Source organism: Etheostoma cragini, chromosome 5 (assembly GCF_013103735.1).
Source record: "Etheostoma cragini isolate CJK2018 chromosome 5, CSU_Ecrag_1.0, whole genome shotgun sequence".
Taxonomy (NCBI): domain Eukaryota; kingdom Metazoa; phylum Chordata; class Actinopteri; order Perciformes; family Percidae; genus Etheostoma; species Etheostoma cragini.
This window is the reverse complement of record NC_048411.1, coordinates 20,291,755-20,299,901: the sequence shown is the minus strand read 5'-3', so window position 1 is coordinate 20,299,901 and position 8,147 is coordinate 20,291,755. Positions and strand designations below refer to the sequence as shown.

General features: G+C 39.6%; 1 protein-coding gene across 3 annotated transcripts in view; it reads right to left on the bottom strand.

Annotated features, from left to right (window-relative positions):
- Window positions 1–8,147, bottom strand: part of kcnip3b (Kv channel interacting protein 3b, calsenilin) — a 38,679-nt gene that overhangs the window by 23,677 nt on the left and 6,855 nt on the right. The window lies entirely within an intron of this gene.

Genomic DNA, 8,147 nt, shown 5'->3' with positions numbered 1-8,147 from the left:
TCTCTCTCTCTCTCTCTCTCACACACACACACACACACACACACACACACACACACACATAGTGACAGCATACGGGCTATATGGATATGTCTTCCTCCCACAGTCAAACTGATTCACTCTGACAACCATACTGCAAGGCTCAAGCAGTTAGGACACAAATAGTATCAGCTGTAGACCATCAGCCTGTTCCAATATTTTCTTGCAGCAGGCTTCATGTAAAGAATAGCACAACCAAATCCTAAGAACATATGCCGTAATGTTGATGTTTTTCTATCAACTCTGAGTGAAATGTACAGTTCTGCTGGTTATCACATGTAACAAACTGAAAACAGAAGGTCCGAAAGTTCATCAGTCTGGTCCTCTATCTACCATTCAAACTACCATCTGTGAAACTGTTTTTCTGTTTTCAAGTGACAACTTGTTTTCTTGCTGCAGCTTTACTCTGTTTTCTGTTTTGCCTTCATTTTTTCTTTTTTATTAATACAAATGACATTACAAGGAAAATTATTTGTATAACAAAAGGTAAAGAACAGATTTTACTTCCTTATGTAAAAATTGTTTAGTTGAAAAGAGAAAGAAAATGAAGGTGCTCATATTATACTTTTTTGGCTTTTTCTCTTTCCTTCATTTTGTTACATATCTTTTTTGTGCACGTTATAGGTTTACAAAGTCAAAAGCCCAATATCCACCCTAAAGGGACTTGCCATCTTCCAGAGAAAACACTGTTCACAAACTTCCTCTAACAGCTCTATTGCAGTCAAGCCTTTACTTCCGTGATGAACGCCAGTGAAGTCTATTTGAAGAATTTTTCCGGTTAGTGCTGAGCGTTACTGCACAGCCTCCAACTGAGCTTGAAGACGTAGATGTGACGTGAGCAACCTGTCTGAAAGTTAAAAGTCTTCTGGTAGCGGTGCCAAGAGAAATCTCTATCATTCCCAATCTTGCAGAGACGGAGAGCGTAAGTAGGAGATGACATAGGGACAGGCTAATTATTGCTAACTAAAATGTTAGTTAACAATTAATTAAGTTAATTAATTAATTAAACCTAAACAGCTAATGCGAGTCAAAACTGCCTGCAAGCATATCCGGTACTGTTCAGGAATGCCTCTACTACGCGACAGTGAGTGGTATGGTTATGACACAATCGTTAGCCTGTTTTTACAAAATTGTCTGCTACAGTGCCATAAATTGAGACAAAAGGTAATGGAGCCTTTTATACATTGTCATGTTTCTTTAGGAACGAACAATGGACAAATAGAGTCTTTAAACGCTTCAACTGTGAAGACATTCTTACCCCCCTGCTCCCTCATGCTCTGCAACTGAGACGCCTCACTCAGTGGCTAAAACAGAGAGCTCAACGCGAAAGACAGGGTGAAAAGAGGAACTGCAGCAATATGCAGTTTTCTGAAAATTAAACCACATAAACCTATTTTGGTACAACCTCTAAATACAATTATGAACCTGAAAATGAGCATTATATGAGCACTTTAAATAAAAAGAGATTTGACACTGCTTGAATTAAGGTTTGTTCAGGTTTGTTACAGTTGAGGGAATCATTAGGTTGAAAGAAAACAACATTGACTGTCAGTAGAAAATGATGTGAAAGAAACAAAGCAGTCTCCTGTGAACAAGTTTCACAATTTTAACCATTTAAACCAGCTTTCCCACCTATGAAGTTATGTGGCTCTAAACAACATTACACTACGTCAGCAGCTTTCATTCCAGACAGGCGTGAGTCATTATTATTACATAACCAATACAATACTGTTCCCTGACCCTAAGTAAGTGCTGCAAATGGTTAAACATAACAATAAAAACATAAATTATGTTGTAGCTGCAACAAGTGGATGTTAGTCTAGTGTCTGCATAAAAATGCCTTTACCATTGTTAGCTATTTTATAAGTTTCTTCCATATAATGTAAGTTTCCTCTTAGGGAAATGCTAAGTTGAATTTTAGTTGGGCCTTTATTGTGAAGGGTAGAAACGAAAGAAGTGAAGCTGGCATAATGTGCAACTGTTCACTATGGAAGGTAAAAAAAGTGAGTGTGCCATCTTGGCTTATGCTGTTTGAGACTACTGAGCATCCATGTTTTTGTGGAATTACCCTCAGCTACAGTAGTTTGCACACATTAGCTCAGACGTCTAAGTTGGATTGTTAACTTTCAAAATTCATCCTGATAGATAGATAGATAGATATATAGATAGATAGATAGATAGATCTGTTTTCATCTCTACAACAGCGGGCTTCGTGTGATAATCGATAAACATTAAAGGGCCAGACAGAGTTACTCACTTACTCACAGAGATTCCTACTTTATTAGTGAGATAAAAACTGTATTGTTTCTTTCAATTCACATCTGATAGTGTCAAATTAGTGGTACATAAAACAAAGTGGTTACCACTTCTGCCTCAAAGCGAGAAGGTTCTTTGTTTGAATCCAGGCTGTTCTAGGCCGTTCTGTATAGAGTTTGTATGTTCTCCCTGTGTTTGTTTGGATTCGTATGGGTGCTCTGGATTCTTCCCACCATAAAACACACGATTGGTTAATCAATTTGACCACCATAAAGACATGCATGCTAGGTAGGACTACATTTGAAAAATAGCCGATTGGCTAACACTTGCGCTTTTACAAAAATGTTGGTTAATGTGCATTTTCCTTATCAAATAAACAAATAATCTAACTTCTGGGACTCACAAGACAGAAATAAAAGAGAAATTAACAGAATTGAAGCAGCAGAGGCAGATATATCCTAATTTAAACTCCAAAACGTTTCCCATAGTACAATTACCATTTTTTTGTCAGTCCTTTGGTGCCTGGTAAATACACTTTTTTGTGCTATCTATCATTTCATAGCTAACACTATCACTTTATTCCAATTTACTTTGGAACAAATCTCCATGTTATATTTCAACACACAATGCCAACAAAATTAGCTAAATCTCAGTGAACGTGTGTGTTGCTCTCGTGCTGCATCGAAATTTGAGACGATCTAGCTCTGGGCTCTTCTGCAGGAAATCCCGGGTGGTGTGATTCATGTGCATTGGATTTTATGTGGAAGGTTTTTTTATAAAGTATTTATTGGATCTCCCTTTGTGCTGTCAGTCCTTGTCACCGCGCTCCTCCTCAGGCTTGCTCATCTTATTTCTCTACGCAGCCTGCATGCACAAAAACACACACTCTTTCTCACACTGAGTCTACCTCCCTTTGTCAAAAATCCCAGTTGATATTTCTGCTTCACCTTGAGAGTAGCCTTGTGACAGGTGAGATTATAGAGAGAAAGGAGGGTGACTAAATTGGAAGCAATGAGGAGGTGAGGAGATGTAGGGATGGAGGACAGATTTGTGCTGACATCCACTGTGAAGAGAAACAATAGTTGTTAATATAATAAAGGCTAATTAAATGTTATTTTCCATTGTGTGTGTGTGTATGTGTGTGTGTGTCTGTGTGTACGAGCGCGTGCACATGTGTTGTGTGTGCATGTGTCATTGTAAATTGTAATTCCTCGGCATACCTGGAACGCCATAACCAAGTGGCTGGCCAAGTGTACAGGAACATCTGTGTCAAGCTGGAAGCAAGAGGGTTAACGAGCATCAGGAAAGCGTACCTCCTATGGTGAAATCCTAAGGTTAACAAGCCATCACCTTCTGCTGGCATTCCATTGACTGCCATTCTTTTTGGCGTCACTTTGACAGCAAATAACTTTAAGTATGAAGTTCTTAAAGACTCTATTTGTCCGTTTTTTATTTCTAAGAAAAACATAACAATGTATAAAAGGCTCCATTACCGTTTATCTTGCGTTATGGCCCCATAGCAGCTGTTTTTGTAAAAATAGACTAATGATTGTGTAATAATCATGTGACTTTCTGTCGTACAGTAGAAGAATTACTGTAGTCAGGAGAAGCTCGCAGGCAATCAGGGGGACATGGAAGCAGGGAGAAGCCCATAGAGAGTCCATAAAAGCATGGGAACCAATATATTTCAATAACTTTGGTATTTTGCAAGTGAATTCATATGAAGTAACATTTATCCACAAACAGATTTCTCTTGCTACCAGAAGACTAACAACTCTCTGGCAGGTTGCTCACGTCACATCTACGTAGGCAAGCTCACCGGAAAAGTGCTTCGTATTCACTTCCACTCTTCTCCGTTAAAGTATATGGTGTCGCTGTGTCCATTTCTTTTACTGTCTATGGCTTGAATACCCAAGGTCAAGGTGGGAGGCACCTTAAAGGTGGCTGGAAATGACAGAGCTAAGATCCTGTGGGACTTCCAGATCCAGACTGATAAAATGGCGATGGCTAACCAACATGACTTTGTGGTGGTTAAAAAATAGCAGATGGTAGTTTGTGTCTGTCTGCTCTGAATTCTGATCTGTAGATGTGTTTTGTTTGATGTGTCTGTGGTCTCACAAGTCTACGTTAGTTTGGTATTTCTGCACTTACAAGGATAGAATATAAATCTCCCAGGCAATAGCTCATTAGGATAAAACAAATGAAAGAGTGTGATATTCCCTTCTCTGAATTCATAGGCTAGACAGTAAACAACCAATTCTCTTGGCAAAGCTTTGCTGCTGTTGTGTCCAAATTAGCTAGTCTAATATTAGTAATCCTGGGTTTTAATATATAACTCCATTATGGATCCGGTTCCAAGAAATTCCCTGATCCACTAAGGTACCATTTTAACAAATCTGTAATCTCCTTTCTCTTTATGCATTCAAAGAGAACAATGTACAAATAATTCAGGTTTTTTAATTAAAAAGCTAAATGTAATATGTGGCAAAAGTAAATTTTTTGAATGTCAATCTTTATTAAATTAATTTTCTTTAAACTTTTGTTATATAACACTGAAAATATTAGACAAAGGGATTGGAATTTTGAAATTCAGATAAAATATTTGATTGCGATTCCTTAAAAATGCTACCAAAACCCTCAACAATAAACATAAGTTTGCATAAGTCCATTTTTTTGGACCAGTGCAAATACAATACTTGAGTTTAAGTACCAATACTAAAACCTTATTTTTTTCACTAATATCTTTCTTTGTTAAATATATTTATGTTAACAACATGTTCTTGTCCAATCACAAGCCGCCATACAAGGAAATATGATCTAAAATTGGCAAAATGTTAATTTAATAAATTCTGAACGATCTGATTATGTTCTGGTATTGGGTTTTAGTTTTGGGTGTGTTTTCCCTTTTTTGTCTTCCTTGTGTACTTGTTAGTTTTCTCCCTGGTTTTGTGTTGTTGGTCCTGGCTCGTGTGATCCCTGGTAAGTGTCTGTTTGTTCTGCTTCCTGTTTTATGTTGATAGTCTGGTTTCCTGTTCCGTCTTGTCTTGCCATGCTTTACTTTAGTCAGTCTGATTGTCTTCCCCGCCCTAATGTGTTTCACCTGAAGTATCACCTGTTCCCCGTTACCTTGTTACCTCTTGTGTTCCCTTTGTCTAGTGCCAGATTGTTTTGTCCTGTGCTGCATGAAGTCCTGTTTGTCAGCCTGCCTGTTCCCGTTCCCGTTGCTGCACCTGATTCCCCAGTGAGTGGCCCCCCAGTGTAGTTTCCCTGTTTTGGCGTTTCCCTCCCACCCTCTGCCATTTTGGATTCTTGGACCTTGGGTGTTGTCTTGGTCTTTTGCTTCCCGTGTTGGCCTTGGACCTTTTATAATAAAGCCCTGTTTACCTGCTCCTGCCTGCCTTCTCTTCCCTGCATTTGGGTCCTCACCTCACCATCCCCGTAACAGATCAAGGACTAAAGTCCTTTTTGACCTAACCAGAAGACTTGTTGTAAAAATCCATGGTTGTGTATAATTGCTCCGGCAACTGTGGCAGGTGGATTAAAAAATCTGCCACCTGCCACAGTCACTTTTTACCTGCCCCTTTGTTTGCCTCAGAAAGGAGAAAAACAGGAATTGCTGAGTCTTTATGAACCTATCCTATCTTATTCATGGTAGCCTACTCGTGGACATTGCGCAATCGTCACATGCTGTAGTAGGGGGTAGTACTTATTGGACTTTAACTTATCATTGTACCTACAATAATGTAGCTGTCCTCAATTTAGGTCATTCTGTACTCATCTACGGTTTTTCCTGCATCCACCTGTGTGATTATGTTTGTGTGTGTGTGTGTGTGTGTGCGTCAGTTGCCGGGGGAACGGAGCAGCAGCCCCGCTCAATGCAGCAAGCCGACAGGATTGAAACTGCAGCAGCTTTCATCGAGTTTATAGTGAGAAATCGTTACAGCACACATTGATGTCAAAATGTGTACATGTTGGCAGGAAGTCTTTCACTGTACGCTGTGTTGGTAAATGTGAGATGTTCGAGTCACACACGTCTCGTGTTCATTTCAGAAACAAGGAAATTAATTTGAACAGTTCTCACTCCCGCTTGGTCAGTGGCTCCACATGGGACTGCTGGGATTGAAGCGAGAAATGAAAATGTGATAGGGAGCCCCGGCTGTCAATGTCTTCCAGTGATGCGGGATCCTGATTGGTCCTGGCCCGTAAGAAACTGCGGACCCTGCTTACCGATAGTTATGCGTCTGAACCACTTAATTCTCATTGGCTACCTGCCAATTGCAAAATTCACCCATATTTGGCAGGTGATCGGTGTTAATTTCAGGCCCTGTTCTGGACTGTCCAATGAGTCTCCAGGCTTTTCCCTGGAGGGGCACTTTTTAAAGTCCATTTGACCTTAAAGAAGCAGTCAGACAGAACAAATGAAGCTCTGCTGGCTGAGTTTGAGTCATGCTGAGAAAATCTCTGAGTACATGTGAGCTGGGACATTTTAGCAAAACATGCTGGATCTCTGCTGTGGCCTAGTGGGATGTTAATCACATATAACTTATTAATGGAAACATCCGCTAATATGACATTAAAGACTCCATCTCTCGCTCTCAGCAACTATTCCCTATACATCACTCCACCTCATCCTCATCTAACTCCATTGATGTTCTAATCTCCTCAATCCCACTTTACATAATTGTCAATTGTTTGCTAGCATGACAACTTTTCCATGGTGTAAGTGGTCAGCATTGTTTTTACAGCTTGTGCTGTTGAACACAAGTGGCTAAATATCAATTAATACTGCTTTAAAAAAAGAAAAGAATTTGTAAGATGAGGTGTCAAATAGTTTAATAATAGAACGTAATGAGGCCAGAGTTTACGCTTCATGTAACCAATATTCATTAAAGCAACAACACAGCAGCTATTATTTAATAACTTATGATGAAGCATAGCAAAATGCACCGTGTGTGTGTGTGCGTGCATGTGAGCGTGCGTGTGCGTTCGAGTGTAAGTGTGTGTGTACGTGCGTGTGTATGTGTGTTGTGCAGATGTTAAAAGAGGGTAGTGCTGCCCCAGGACAAAGCTAGCTGAAGCGTTAAGGGAAACATAAGATAAAACGTACTAGTTGAAACTATGTGTGTGCTTTGAGATTGTGAGTATGCCTTTGTGTCCAGCGGTCCATGAATAAACAACTAAAGTAGCGTTGAATTGTTTCCCTTGCTTCTGTCTGCATTTGTTTGTCTCACAGCCTCCGCTTTCCAATTTGTGACTTACTAAAAGGCCACATTTGAAAACAATACTTTCTTTCTAATTTTCTTCCTATGTAGCTAGTATCTTTTTTATAATACTCTCCACTGTGCCGCCATTTATCTGTGAATAAATTATGTTGAGATGAATGGAAATGATTTCTGTCAACTTCTTTCCATTTCAGTTTGTTGTCATTAGGATATGAGCCAGTTTGACTCTATGCAGATGCTCACTCCTCATAGTCTTCCTCCTTCTTCCCTGCCTTTTACTCTCTCACCTTTAGCTCATTTAATCCATCACTTCATGCAAAAATGCACAGAAGTAGCCTTGTGAATGTATGCCTCAGCAAAGTGTTTTCATATCATCTTCTCCTCCATCTTTCCTTTCTCCATCCCCCCGTCCTTTGCTCTTCTTCTCAGATAGGCCAGTATTCATTATGCTAATTTACTTCAGTTCTTCCAGGAAACCAAGCAGACCATCTTTTTCTTTTACTCTCCCACTCTTTGTATTTTCTCTTCCTCATTCTCTCTAATTACCTTAAAGTAAGGGATTTGCGTGGTCAGACTCTCATATGATAAAATGTAATCCTCAGTGTGTGTGTGTGTGTGTGGGGGGGGGGGGGG